This window comes from Dromiciops gliroides, chromosome 4, assembly GCF_019393635.1.
Source record: "Dromiciops gliroides isolate mDroGli1 chromosome 4, mDroGli1.pri, whole genome shotgun sequence".
NCBI classification, from domain to species: Eukaryota; Metazoa; Chordata; class Mammalia; order Microbiotheria; family Microbiotheriidae; genus Dromiciops; species Dromiciops gliroides.
In genome coordinates, this window is record NC_057864.1 from 236,597,680 (window position 1) to 236,613,780 (window position 16,101).

A 16,101-nucleotide genomic window follows, 5' to 3' on the forward strand; every position below is an offset into this window, starting at 1 on the left:
AGATGATAGAATCAGGTTCTAGAAAGATCTGGGTAGATTAGAATATTGGACCAAATTGAATAAGATAAAATTTAATAGGGATAAAAAAGAAATATTATACTTTGGGAAAACATGGTGAGAGATCAATTCTATTAATAGAGACCTGAAATCTTGGTATTGGACTTCTGGGGTGGAGCCAAGATGGTGGAGGAAAGGCTCCTGAACTCATGACACAATTGCTCCAAAAAACATCCAAATAATGCCATAGGAAAATGCCCAGAGCAGCAAAACTCACAGAAGAATGTGCTGAAATCATCTTCTAACCAAGCACGGCTTGGAAGGTCAGAAGGAGGGAGCTGCTATGCTAATACAGGAGTCAAGCTCAACCCCACAGTAATACTGACACAGATCCAGTCCCAGGAAGGCCTCACCAGAGAAGGAGACCCCCAGAGCCTCTGAATCAGCTGAAGCGCCAGTGTCATCTGGAACTAAGTTCACAGTCTGGTGAGCGGGCTGAGCCCTGGGCAGGGAGGAGACTACAGGGGTCTATGCTGATGCTAAGGCAGAACTTGGATTTTACACCCCTGCTGAGAACCAGGAGGTAGGCTTGAGTAGCAGTGGCCCAGGTGGGGGAGGGGCACAGGCTCGTCAGAGCTAACAATCACAACACACAAAGCTGATTGATTAGCAAGTTGGTCTGGGGTCATCTAAGGACCAGGGAACAGGCCAGGCAAGTGAAGAACCTGATTCTCCTTAAATCATACCACCTGGGATTTCTTGAGCTTGGGATACTGCAGCCTGGAAACAGTGCCCCACTTTAAGGAGCTAAAAGTCTAGTAAAAGAAAGGCAAGATGAGCCGACAGAGAAAGGTAAGGACCATAGAACGTTTCTTCAGTAACAAGGAAGACCAAGGGGCACCCTCAGAGGAAGATGTCAACATCAGGGCCCCTATATCTAAAGCTTCCAAAAAAAAAATGTGAATTGGTTTCAGGCCATAGAGGTGCTCAAAAAGGACTTTGAAGATAAAGTTAGAGAGGTAGAGGAAAAAATGGAAAGAGAAATGAGGGAGATGCAGGAAATACATGAGAAAAATGTCAACAGCTTGAAAAGTCAAATTGACCAAATGGAAAAGGAAGTACAAATGCTCTCTGATGAAAATAATTGCCTAATTAAGAGGACTGAACAAATGGAAGCCAGTGACTTTATGAGAAACCAAGACACAATAAAGCCAATTCAAATGAATAAAAAAATAGAGGACAATGTGAAATATCTTCTGTGAAAAACTGCTGACCTGAAAAATAGGTCCAGGAAAGATCATTAGAAAATTATTGGGCTACCTGAAAACCATGATCAAGGAAAGAGCTTAGACATCATCTTCCAAGATATTCTCAGGGAAAACTGCCCTGAAATTCTAGAAGAAACTAAAATAGAAATTGAAAGAATCCACCAATCACCTCCAGAAAGAGATCCCAAAAGGAAAACTCCTAGGAATATTATAGCCAAATTCCAGAACTCTCAGGTCAAGGAGAAAATATTGCAAGCTGCCAAAAAGAAAGAATTCAAGGACTGTGGAGCCCCAGTCAGGACAGCACAAGATCTAGCAGCTTCTACATTAAAGGACCAGAGGGCATGGAATATGATATTCCAGAGGGCAAAGGAAATGGAATTACAACAAGAATCACCTACCCAGCAAAACTCAGCATAAACTTTCAGTGGAAAAAATGGGACTTTAATGAAAAAGAAGACTTTCAGATATTTGTGATGAAAAGACCTGAACTGAATGGCAAATTTGACTTTCAAATACAAGACCCTAGAGAACCATTAAAAATTGGAGCTGGGGGACATAACTGGGGTTGTACAGCAGGCAACTGTCTTGTGTCTGAGGCTGGGTTTTGGCTGGGATCCCCCTGGGTCCAGGGGTGGTGCTTTGTCCACTGTGTCACTTAGCTAGGTGATGACATCTTTAGGGTTAAATTGAGGGGTGAAGGGAATGCACTGGGGGAGGGGGAAGGGCAGAGGTGAAATCCTACATGAAAGAAACAGGAAATGGCTTATGGAGTGGGGGAAGAGATGGGAGAGGAGCAGGGCAGTAAATGAATTTTACACTCATCAGAAAAGGCTCAAAGACCTTAAACTCATCAAAGCTGTCTCAAGGAGGGACACACCCAGCTGGGTGGAGTAATCTATTTAATCTGGGAAGTAAATGAGCCTAACACTCATCAGAATTGGTTGGAAGACTTCAATCTCATTAGAATTGGCTCAAGGAGGGAATAATGTACACACTCAATTGGGTGGAGTAATCTCTCTAACCCTGCAGGAAAATAGGAGGGGAAGGGGATAAAGAGAGAGGGGCAAAAGAAGGAAGGGCCAAGTCGGACAGGGGATAGACAGAAGCAAATCCCTTTTGAAGAGTGATAGGATAAAAGAAGATGGATAATAGAATAAATATCATGGAGAAGAGAACAGGATGGAAGGGAAACAGTTAACAATAGTAATCATGAAAAAGAGAAAAGGGGGAAAAATTGTACAAAAAATATTTATAGCAACTCTAGGTGGAAGCTAAGAATTGAGAATCAAGGGAATGTCCATCAATTGAGGAATGATAGAAAAAGCTGTGCTATATGATTGTAGTGGAATAGTCTTGTGCTACAGGAAATGACAAACAGGATGATCCCAGAAAAACCTGAAAAGACTAATGAACATCAATGTATAGTGAAGTGAGCAGAGCTGGGAGAACATTGTGCATAGTGACAGCAGTATTGTTCAATGAGCAATTGTGAATGACTTAACTACTTTTAGCAATGCAATGATCCAAGACAATCCCAAGGAACTAATGAGGAAGCTTACTATGCACCCCTATAGAAAGAACTGATAAAAAGAACACTTGTGGATTGTACATATATAACCTGATTGCGATCTTTTGGAGGGGGGATGAAGAAAAATTTGGAACTCTAAATCTTATGAAAATGAATGTTGAAAAGTACCCTTATATGTAACTGGAAAATAAAATAAATGTTTGTTGCTGAAAAAAAAATTGAGACCTGGGGGTTTTAGTGGATTGCAAGCTCAATATGAATTAACAATGTAGTATGGTAGCAATGAAAGCTAATATAAGTCTTGGAATTTCTTGGAACCTCAAGACATAAACTCACAGACCTCATCTGTTATGGCAATACCTGACCTACTTACCTACCCAGTTGTTAAGAGGATCAGATTAGATAATGTGTTAAATTCTTTGTATATGTAATGTGTTAAAGAAATGTTGGTTATTATTATAGATTCTTGGTGAATTTTATATTATTATAGATTCTTCTATTCTATTAGAGATATTCTATATTCTATTAGAGATTCTTCTCCCTATGTCAAGATCTTAAGTTTTCTGCCTTAGACCTTTTCCTGAATGTGGCTTCCATAGCCCATTTCACCCTTGAAGACTGTTGATTTGTCACTCTGATGCTCGGATTTTACACCAGGAAAAAGCATATAAGAACCTTCCTGGCTGAGAGGGAATTTCAATTTCAAGATCTTATTGCTAGAGCTTTTGTCTGCTCATCTAAGCGCATGATTAATACCTTACTCATTGCTTGTCTGGACATGTGGCATGTTTGCATCCTCACTATGTGCCACTTTGAGGCAATGATGTGGGATCTCTGGTCCCAACCCTCAAGGGATTTCTAGATGAGTCTTTGGCTTCCATGTCTTTGCACTGACTAACCCCCATGCCTAGAATGCTAATTCATATTCATTCTCTCTCTCTCTCTCTCTCTCTCTCTCTTTCTCCCTCCCTCCCTCCTAGATTCCTAGGCTTCCTCCAGAATCAGCTCAAATACCATCTATACTGGTCTCCACCATTGCTAGTGCTTTCCTCTTTCAGATTACTTTCCATTTACTCCCTATATCACTGGGTTATACTTAGTCATTTACTTGTCATTGCCTCCGTTAAAATGTACAATCATTGAACATGGCAAGAGTAGAGGCAGAAATTCACCTGAACTCTCCCAAATTCCCCTATAAACAGCTTTAAAATAATGCCTTAAATCTAATTCTGGAGTGGCAGAACCAACAAAAATTGAGGATGAAACAATTTTCCAGCACAAGAAAACTTGAGAATTTGGAAGGAAAGGTCTGTCTGGTGAGATAGGGCTGTGGTTGGACCTAGCACAAACCAGACAGACAGGCCTTGGAGGCAACCACAACAGCAGCAGCAGCTTTGGGAACTCTCAGTCCACAGACAGTTAAGGGGGATCAGACAACTGATGAGAAAGAGATTATAGAGGACATTTTGCTGGTGCTGAGTTCAGGATCCTGTTGCATTGTCTAGATTCAGTTCCAGGTTTCAGTTCAAGTGGGAAGAAGGGTGGCCACAGAGAAGCAAAGGTCCTCATCACAGTTCCTGGGAAGATAGGAGTGCTTTTGGTCACAGATCCAAAGTAGAAAGGAGAACTAGTGCTTGTGGCTACAGAAGTACAGGGGACCTGCTCAGTTCCAGGGACAAGAGGAGTGCTAGCACCTGTGGCTATAGGAGAACAAAGTCCCTTTCTGGGTAGAGACCAGGCCAGGAGAGCAGTGATCACACCTCTTCATAGACTATACCACCTTAGAAGCACTAAAAACTTAGAGACCCCTATAACAAATTCTAAAAACAGAAGCATGAAAGACCTGAAGCTTGAGATAGTGCCCAAACTACCCTGGAAGCAGAGCCCAACTTTCACATAAAGTTAAAAGGCAAGAAATAGGCTAGAAAAATGAGTAAACAACAACAAAAAAGAACCTAACCATAAAAAGTTACAATAGTGAAAGGGAAGATCAAGACACAAACTCAGAAGATAATGTAGTCAAAACAACTATAAGCAAAGCCTCAAAGAAAAATCTGAGTTGGATATAAGCCATATAAGAATTCCTGGTAGGGCTCAAAAAATCAAATAAGAGAAGTAAAGGAAAAATTGGGAAAAGAAATTAGAGTGATGTAAGACAATCATTAAAAAAAGGTCAGCAACTTGGTAAAAGAAGCACAAAATACTGAAGAAAATAACATCTTTTTTAAAATGAACAAATACTAAAAAGAGACACCAAAATCCATTAAAAAGAAGAACTACTTAAAAAGTAGAATTGGCCAAATGGAAAAGGAGGTACAAAAGCTCACTGAAGAAAATAATTCCTTAAAAATTAAAATACAGCTAGTTGAAGCTAATACTCTGTGAGGTGTTTTTTTAAAAAGTCAAAAGAATGAAAAAAGGAAGAAAATGTGAAATATCTCATTTGAAAAACAAATGACATGGAAAATAGATCTAGAAGAGAAAATTTAAGAATTACTGAACTACCTGAAAGCCATGATCAAAAAAGAGCCCAGATATCACTTTTCAAAAAATATTTTAAGAACCCTATCTTAATATTCTAAAACCAGAGGGCAATAAAAGAAAACAATCCACCAATCACCTCCTGAAAGAAACCCCCAAATGAAAACTCCTGAGAATGTTAAAGTCAAATTCCAAAGCTCCTAGGTTAAGAAGAAAATATTGCAAGCAGTCAGAAAGAAACAATGCAAATATTGTGGAGCTACAGTCAGACTTACACAAGATTTAGCAGCTTCCACAATAAAGTATCAGGAGCCTTTGAAAATGATACTGCAGAAGGCAAAGGAGCTAGAATTACAACCAAGAATAATCTAGCCAGAAAAACTAAGTATAAATCCTTTAGGGGGAAAACATGGACATTTTAATAAAATAGAGAACTTTCTAGCACTCCAGATGAAAAGACCAGAAATTAATAGAAAATCTGACTTTCAAATAAAGGACTCAAGAGAAGCATAATAAGGTAAACATGAAAAAGAAATCATAAGGGATTCAATAAGGTTAAACTGTTTACATTCTTATATGGGAAGATGATACTTATACCTAATAAGAACTTTCTCATTTTTAGGGCAGTTAGAGTATACATAGACAGAGGGAACAGATATGAGTTGACTATGATGAGGTGCAGTGGGTAACCTTAGCCTTTCTAAGTTAAAATCTTTCCCAGGTCCCAGTTTGTTTAAGGCCATGCCCATTCAATGACTAAAGGCTGGGTAAGAAGTCATCATCACAAAGACATCAATCTGGGAGTTGTGAACTGATTCAGCTGTTATGGAGAGCAGTTTAGAACTATGCCCAAAGGGTTATAAAACTATGCATACCTGTTGACACAGTGATATCACTGCTCGGTCTGTATCCTAAAGAGATAAAAAAAATTAAAGGAAAAGAACCTATTTGTACAAAAATATTTTCAACAGCTCTTGATTGGCAAAGAATTGGAAATTGAGGGGATACCTAACAAGTGGGGAATAATTGAACAAGTTGTGGTATATGATTGTGATAGAATACTATTGTGCTACAAGAAATGACAAGCAGGACAGTTTCAGAAAGATTTGCATGAACTGATGCAAAGTAAAGTAAGCAGAACCAGCAAAACATTGTACACAGTGACCACACTATTGTACAATGATCAACTGTAAATAACTTAGCTATTCTCAACTGTACCATGACAATTCCATAGCACTTGTAATGAAAAATTCTATTCATTTTCATTTAACTGATGCTGTCTAATTGCACATCCAAGCATACTTTTTAAAACTTTATTTTTATTTTTATTTATTTTTTGGCCTGTGTTTTCTTTCACTACGTGACTAATATGGAAATATGTTTTGCTTGATTGAACATGTATAACCTATATCAAATTGCTTACCTTCTCAAGGAGGGGGGAGGGAAAGGAGAGAGGGAGATAATTTGGAGCTCAAAATTTAAAAATAATGAATGTTAAGGAGACAGCTAGGTGGTACAGTGGATAAAGCACTGGCCCTGGATTCAGGAGGACCTGACTTCAAATTTGGCCTCAGACACTTGACACTTACTAGCTGTGTGACCCTGGGCAAGTCACAACACTCATTGCATAGCCAAAAAAAATTAATGTCAAAATTGTTTTTACATGTAATTGGAAAAAAATTTTAAAATTTAAAACCAAAACCTGGACACTAATGCATTCTTGGTGGAATTGTGATCCGATTGATCCAAACATTAGGGAGAAAAAACTGGAATTATGTCCAAAGGACTAAAAAAACCTGTGCTATCCTTTGGTTCAGCAATACCACTACTAGATCTGTATATGGAAGAGGTAAAATAAAAGGAAAAGGACCCATATGTACAAAAATATTTATAGCACCTCTTTTTGTGGTGACAAAGATTTGGAAATTGAGGGGATCCAAGACATTTCTGAAAGACTTATGATGGGGGGCAGCTATGTGGAGCAGTGGATAAAGCACCAGCCCTGGATTCAGGAGGACCTGAGTTCAAATCTGACCTCAAACACTTGACACTTACTAGCTGTGTGACCCTAGGCAAGTCACTTAACCCTCACTGCCCAACCCCTCCCCCAAAAAAGAATAAACAAAAACAAAAAAGAATGCATACCTATTGTGTCAAAACAAGAAACTTTTTTTTAAAAAGGTTACAAAACTTTGACCTCAAAGCTGAGATTGAAATTTTTCAGAATGAGAACTATACTCAAACACTATTATTGAATACTGAATGACTATGGAAATTATCTCTTGGTGCACCTTGATAATGTTTCTTAATGAATTAAATCTGAATTTACAAGGTTTAAAACAGTGCTTAAGTGAAAACTTATACTGTAGTAAAATCAATCCAACAACTAAGTCTGCATCACAAGTAATGCCACATTTCATACACTTCCTTTGTTGTAAAAAAATCAAAATAAGATCTCCGTTCCCAAACAAATTTCCAAACTAGAGTTCCCAGATGCAAGTATGAAAGAAATTTCCATATTTCAAAATCAAGTTAACTATGAAATTGAAGTACTTCCACCTAACCTTCATTTGGAAATGGTTAGTCTTCAATAAATATGCTAAAAGGCAAATATCAAGAGAAGTATCTAATAGTGAAGCAATAAACATTTACTAAGGACCTAATAACATAAATGCATTCAAAATGATTAATATGCTCAAATAAAATCATTTGCTCATGTATTAATATCAGCATTTGGGAATGTGAAAAGAAATCTTGGCACATGAAATAGGTAATATTTAATGACAGAGCAACCTTAACTGATGAACATTTGCAATCATTTATTTATTGGGGGGGGGGCAGGGCAATAAGGGTAAGTGACTTGCTCAGGGTCACACAGCTAGTAAGTGTCAAGTGTCTGAGGCTGGATTTGAACTCAGGTCCTCCTGAATCCAGGGCTGGTACTTTATTCACTGCACCACCTAGCTGCCCCCTGAAATCAGTTTTGATGAAGGAAATACTATCTTTGATTAAGCAAAATGTCATCCCCACAAAAGTTCTATTCATCTCATTAAGATCTATGTTATAAAATATACTTTATTATTATTATTTTTGATTGTCAATAAAAAACAATTGTGTATGTGAAGGATGTATATTCCTTGAGGTCAGATAATGGTTTTGCCTATACACACATATATATATTTAGCATTTAACATAGTGCCAAATACATAGTAAGCACTTAATAAATGCTTGTTGACTGATTGATAGAGAGGCAGAACATAGACGAAAAATACAACTCAGAATGTGCTAAGTGGAACTGATAAGCTGTTGCTGGATTGAAAGGGAGAATGATTTGGGGGCTCAGATAATTGAGGATCATCTTATAGAGGAGGCAAGACTTTTCATGGACTTTTAAGGAAGGGTAGGCCTTAGACAAGTAGAAAGGGTATTAAAGGCAGAAGGAACGATGTGAATAAAATCTCAGGGGTGAAGATGGCACATAGCTATAGGTCTCTGTTATTACAAAAACAACTTTAGATTAATTTACTACCCACAAGCCACTGTCCCATCTTTCTTCTCATCTTCACTACTAAACCAGAATGCAGAATTTATATTTGTTACCTCTACTTCCTCAGCAATGACTAAGGCCTAAGCTCTACCCTCAACTACCTGCCATATGGTATGTATTGCCCTCATTCTATTGAAAAGGTTCTCTCCAAAGTTATTAATGGCATCCTAATTATCAAATCCTGTGGCTTCATTCTCCTTGACCTTTCCCTAGCATTTTATACCTGTTGGACATTCAATCTTTCAGAATTTTTCTCTTTTGGGATTCCATAATACTATTGTCTCCTGGTTCTCTTTGGTCTCATACCTGGAGCATTTACAGAAGTCTATTCTCATTGGTGCAAAGAATGATGACTATATGGTGCATGCCTGTGTGAGGGAGAGAACTGGCACAAACATTTTTGAGAGGAGAAACATTCTCTTTCTCAAATCTATTTATCCAGCCATCCTCAGACACTTGACACCTCAGACACTTACTTGCTGTGTGACCCTAGGCAAGTCACTTAACCCTCACTGCCCCCCCCAAAAGAGATCATCATCATTTATCCAGCCCTAACCTTTCTCTACTGACCTCCAATACCATCATATTTTCAACTGCCTATGAGATAACTTGAAGTGAATGTCCCACAGACATTTTAAACTCATGTGTCCAAAACTAAACTTAATATCTTTCTCTCCTACACTTTCCCCTCTTCCTGACTCCCCATTCTCCCAGTCACCTAATTTGACAATCTAGGTGTCATCCTTGACTCTTCACTCTCTTTCACCTCCATATCCCATATCTAATCTGCTACAAAAGCCTACTGATTTTACTTTTCTAACATCTCTCACATACATCCTCCTTTTCTTCTCTGACACTGGTGCAGGACATCATGATCTTATGCCTAGACTATTGCAATAGCCTGCTGGTTGGTCTAGCTGCCACAAGTTTCTCCCTGCTCCAGTCTATACTCTACTCAGCTGTCAACTGATCTTTCAATTGGTCAGTCCCACCATGTCACACCTCCCCCCACCCCAGGATCCACTCAATAAACTTCAGTGGCTCCTGATTATTTCCAGAATTAAATATAAAATCCTCTATTTGGTTTTTGTGCCTCTTTTATCAAGATGTTAATATCTCTTATTTGGTTTTTTTAAATAATATTTTTGGCTCTTAAAAAATTCTTTAACTCTTCTAGGAATTCTTGTTGGGCTTGTGTCAAATCTGCATTTTTATTTGAGGTTTTGCTTGTAGGTGTTTTCAAGTCATTATCTTCTGTGTTTGTAGCTTGAGCATCCCTATCACCATAGTATCTCTTTGGGGTTAGGTTCTTTTTGTTTGTTTGTTTGTACTTCATATTAGTTCTGGGCTCTGCATACATTGGGGGTGATAGGGATGTCTGCCTTTAATTTCTGTCCTTTTATGTCCTTCTGCTGCTTTCCTAGCTCAATCTGGGGGCCTGCAATTTTTCAGTGCTTTCAAAATGGTATGATCTGGGGAGAAGTCTGTTCCCTGCCCTCCTGGTCTGAGACCTGCAAGATCCTGACTCAGATTTGGTTCTGATGGCTTGTACACAGTTGAGTTTCAGTAGACTGCTACTATTCTAAGTCACTGTTAGCTTTCTGGGAGGTTATATAGGTTCAGAGCAACTGAACTATTAGTTTCCCTTTGGTCTGAGACTTCTGTTCTCATTATTCTACTGCTAGACTGAGTCGTTGCTCTGCCCCTGGGATCACAGCCACACAGCTACATTTCCAGAATTTGTTCATTGCTCAGCATACAGTTAGGGGTCCATGCTGGTTCATCCTGGCTCTGTGACTCAAAACTGGGTAATGGGTGATAGAGTTGCCAGATGGCAATGATTCCTGCACCCAATATTAGTTCATGTATCCCCTGCGATCTCTTTCTGCCTTAATGCTTCCTGCCTTTCTTTGTATCTCAAGTGCCTGGCACAAAGTAAGCAATATTTATTGACTGCTTCAAGACAGGGGTGGTTCCAGATCCTCTTTGGAACCAACTCTGGTAAGAGGAAGGAATAAGTCTTTTGGAAGTATTTGAAAGACATGTAAGGGAAAGCCGACTTCTTAGCATGTCCATGATTTCCAGTTTTCTTCTTTAGAGATTTTGGGAAGTTCCCTTGGGGAAGATCAAGGACGCTCTCTTGGTTGAGCTGAGAAATATCACTCCTACTGATACAGATCATTTACTTTGTGAAATTTCTGATATAGTCTAATCTATAAAACTTTTATGATTTGTTTTCTATCTGTTTGGATAAATGGGTTTATTGGCTATTCACTATTTGTAATGGTCTTGTCTGTGTACTGAGCATTTGGTGGGAAGGAACCAAGCCTAAGGATATAAGCTTGAGGAATCCCCTGTCCCTTTATGGTATAACAACCAGGAAAGTGGTTTGAACCTAAGGGGAAAAAATAGTGTTCCTAGACTAGAAATATATAGCGTGTGATGGTGTGTATAAGGGAGGAAAAAAAAGTCGGCCCAACTTTTCTTTTTTCTTTTTTTTTTCTTTTGTGAGGCAATTGCCCAGGGTCACATAGCTAGTAAGTGTTAAGTGTCTAAGGCTAGATTTGAACTCAGGTCCTCCTGAATCCAGGACTGGTGCTCTAAGCACTGCACCACCTAGCTGCCTTAACTTTTCAATGTATTCAGAAAACTTGTGCAAAGTGTAACATCTAGGGACTCTCACCTCCAGGAAGGGGGAAGAAAAAAATGTCAGCACAACTATATAGCACTGAAAAGATATTTGTGGTTGGAGCTACACACTTTGAGAACATTCTGGTTACTACAGTCTTGCCCTCTGTGGAAACACATGTAGTCTCAGAACACTGAGAAGAAAAGATACTTGTAGAATGAAGCACAGTATTTGATAACATTTTAGTTGCCCCAAGCTTGGTCTCTGTAAAAGCTAATCTTGTTTGAGAAAACTTAGACCTCTCATTTTGGTTATGTTCCATGAGAAATAAAGATAAACTGAGGCACAAAAAGAAAAGTGAATAGATGAACACCTATGAGCATCGATAAATGAATTCAGAAGCAGGCACTCTCTCACAGTAAACACCTTTCCCACACACATATTATAAAGGGCTTTAAAAGCCAAAAGAGAGATTTTATATTTAATCCTGGAAGTGATATGGAACCCCTGGAGTTTACTGAATAAGGTGGCAAGGGTGTAATATGAGCTGAGTGGAGGATGGATTAGAGTGGAGAGACACTTGGTATAGAGAAACCCACTAACCTAATATACGCCCTCATCAAGGGCAGTAAGGTGGCACAGTGGATAGAGTGCTGGATCTGGAGTCAGGAAGACCTGAGTTCAATTCCAGCCTCAGACACTTACTAGCTGTATAACCCTGGACAAGTCACTTAACCTGTTTGCCTCAGTTTCCTCAACTGTAAAATGGTGATTCTGGAAAAGGAAAAGGCAAACCATTCCAATATCTTCGCCAATAAAACCCTGAATGTGATCACAAAGAGTCACAAAGAGTTTTAGACACGATTAAAAATGACAACAACAAAAATGCAAACCTCTGTGGCTTAGACACTTCCTTTCTTTATGCCTTGGTTTTACTGTCTGTTTGAATGGTAAAAATCCCACGTACTATTACTTTTTGGTTAAATTAAATTATCCCTGCCATTCATGAAATTGGTATTTAAACATATGAACCAGATCACAGTTATCCAAAGGAAGGATGGCCTTTCAAAGCAGACCCAAGGGTGTTCTGGGTGGTTCTGGGGCTTCTCTTTGGGAATGCCTTCAGAGACCATTTACTCGCCACAGAAGAAAACTGTTCTGACAGACAGTTCTTGTTTTAGGCCCCAAATTGCATTTCATGCTTTAACCCCTACTTATTCAACAGATTTGGCTCTGAATAGCCCTTGGCTATTTCTAATCTACCTTCAAGGATGAAAATTTGTCAACAATGAAGATGTGATATAAAAGAAGTAGCATGGGGTCTGAAGGAAAACCATCATGAATGTTCCGAGTGTTATAACAACAGAGCTAGAAAGCGAAGGAGGGGGAGGGTACTCTTAAGGGAACAGCCCTCCTTTGGATATTGAAGTTCTGCTCTGCTGGTTCCTGCCCAGTTATATCATTTTACAGTTATACCTTGTACTTTGAGACTCCTAAAGGAAAGGGATCAAAGAAATGGGCTGGGCCTGACTTTTCTGTCCAAATGAGAGAACTGCAGGAGGGAGACACAAGTGTTATTTTCTTGTGGTTCCAAAAAGAGGTGACATAAAAGTGATTTCCCACCAAAGCACAGTGGTCAGTCCTGAAGAGGGAGTGGCCTGAGTGAGGGAAGTTTGGTTCTGAATGCACAAGTCTTCACAGGCAGGGAAGTCGCTTCTATCCCCAGGCTTGGAACAAGAGGGTATAAATGAGTCCATATCTTGTTCTTTCTTCTTGTTGAACAAGATGGATTGGAAAACAAATTGGCTCAAATAAAGCATATAATTAGATTAAAACCTCTTGCTCAGAGTTTTTTGGACTGAAAAACAGCCTTATCCTGACTCTGGGACTTAGGTACCAGCTGGCTCACCAGCTCCTGTCCTTCCATGATGTTTTCCCACCTACATGGCTCATATCTGGTGTTTTGGAAGAATCTGTTGTGCTCCCTGGGCCTTCATTCCATCTCCATCCTTGGTTCATAATGCCAGTGCCAATAGGAACAACTAAATTCCCAGCATCCCCTCCTTTTCAGGGTCTGATCTCCTTACTCTCTTTCCCTCTACCCAACGCTAGACTTCTAGGAGGCAGGGGGCAGAGGTTAAAACTGGAAGAGAGTTTAATCCCCTTAATTTACAGATCAGGAAAATGAGGTATCAGAGAGATAAAGTGACTAGCCAAAATTTGCACTGATTAAGTTAGTGACAGAACCAAAACATCTTGTCTCCATCAAAGCCACTCTTAAAACAAAGAACTCCCTATTTCACAGGCAAGTGCACTTCATTATTGGACCATTCTAGTTGTTAAAATATTCTTCCTTAGACTCTAACTTCTACTCATTGATTCTAGATTTGTCCTATGGAGCTATGAATAATAAGTCAATTCCTTCTCCCATGTGATAGTCCATATAATATTTGGAAACAGCTATCATGTACTTTCTTTCTTTCTTTTTCTTTTTGCAGGGCAATGAGGGTTAAGTAACCTGCCCAGAATCACACAGCTAGTAAGTGTCAAGTGTCTTAAGCCAGATTTGAACTCGGGTCCTCCTGAATCCAGGACTGGTGCTCTATCCACTGCGCCCCCTATCATGTACTTTCTATGTCTTCAGTTCTTCAAACAAAATCACAATGAGGACCTCTCCATACCCCACTTTTCCCCCTTCATCTGAAAAATGGAAAGGATAACACCTGTTCCTTTCCATGTCATGCAGACATGACAAGGATGAAAATACTCCAACCCCTGGTGAAGTCCTGTGTTATTCCAATAACATTTAACTTATACAGAGGTCAATTTTCAAGCAAACTCAACTATCTGAAGCACAGATTAAAAACTTAGAAAGGAAACAAAGGCACAAACCTCTTTCCTCCCAGCAGCTAAAACAGATATCACTAAGACCATGTGCTAAAGTTCATATACTTTACTTTTCTAGAATAGCTTCTATTTTTGTAATTCTGAATTGACTAACACCAGCAAAGTGGAGCATTTCCACATACAAAGAACAGGAAAAAGAATATTAACCACGATCTTCATTACAAACGATTTGCTTTTCCTGCATTTATTATCTGAGTCTTTCAGGCCCTTAGTCAGAGCCTACTTATCTTCATTATCTTATTTCTCAGCTCATAGAAGACTAATGATACTGCCATTCCCTCCACACACCACCTTCCATATAGCCTTTTCTTTTTACACTTTTTTTTTGGGGGGGGGGCGGGGCATTGAGGGTTAAATGACTTGCCCAGGTCACACGAGCCAGGACGTGTCAAGTGTCTGAGTCCGAATTTGAACTCAGGTTCTCCTGAATTCAGGGCTGGTGCTTTATCCACTTTGCCACCTAGCTGCACTGACCCCCAACATACAGCTTTAAAAAACAAAAATAAAACAAATTTTTCTTTGTGTTTCCTCCAAAATTCCAGCTTGTTCTCATTGTAAGCACTGCTGATATTATTTTAAAGTGATTTTTATTTATATAAAATAAAAGGTGGCCAGGTGGTTAAGTGGACAGAGCACTGAGGCCTGAAGATGCGAAGACCCTAGTTTAAATCCAGTCTCAGACACTTAATATCTGTGTGACCACAGACAAGTGACTAAACCTCTGTTTGCCTCAGTTTCCTCAATTGAAAAATAGGGATAATGATAGCACCTACTTTACAGGGTTGTTATGAGACTTAAATGAGATAATATTTGGGAAGCACTTAGCACAGCTCCTGGTACATAGCAGGTACTGTAGAAATATTTATTCCTTTCCCTCCCTGTCTCACATATTTTATTTTACCAATGTAGCTTCCTTCTTCCCCACTCAGAGAGCAAACCTTTAGAACTAAAGATAAATAACAAAAGGGAAAAAAAGAGTTCAGCAAAACTAATCAACATCTCAAAAAAGCCTGACATTTTACACTGATGATCTCTCAGTTCTTCAAAGAAATTGGGGGTGTTCATCAGGGCGAGATGCTTTCTCATACCTTTTCTTTGGGGTCAAGCTTGGTTACTCTACCTTCAGAGCACTCAGTTTTGATTGTGTTGTTCTTTCAGTTCTGTAAGAATAGCAAGCTGGCACCCAAAGTCAGTAAGATCTGAGTTCAAATATGGTCTCAGACACTTACTGGCTGTGTGACCTTGGGCAAGTCACTTAATCCTGTTCGCCTCAGTTTTCTCATCTGTAAAAGGAGCTGGAGAAGGAAATGACAAACCATTCCCAGTATCTTTGCCAAGAAAACCCCAAATGGGGTCATGAAAAGTTGGACATGACTGAAATGAATGAACAAAAAGAAGTTATTCTACATATTGTTTTTACTTAACTTACTTTGCATCAGTTCATACAAGTCATCCTATAGTTCTCTCATTACATCCATTACATTCATGTACCACAACTTTTCTGACATTTGTACTGGACCATGGTACCCTTTTATAGTCATCTTCAATTTCCTGTCTTTTCTTCTGCTTCTGATACATGTGCTCTTAAAACCTAAACTGGGGGCAGCTAGGTGGTGTAGTGGAAAGAGCACTGGTCCTGGATTCAGGAGGACCTGAGTTCAAATCTGGCCCCAGACACTTAACACTTACTAGCTGTGTGGCCCTGGGCAAGTCACTTAACCCCAATTGTCTCACCAAAAAA

General features: G+C 39.2%; 1 protein-coding gene across 1 annotated transcript in view; it reads right to left on the reverse strand.

The window, feature by feature from the left end:
* Positions 1-16,101, reverse strand: part of NTN1 (netrin 1) — a 367,906-nt gene that overhangs the window by 72,939 nt on the left and 278,866 nt on the right. The window lies entirely within an intron of this gene.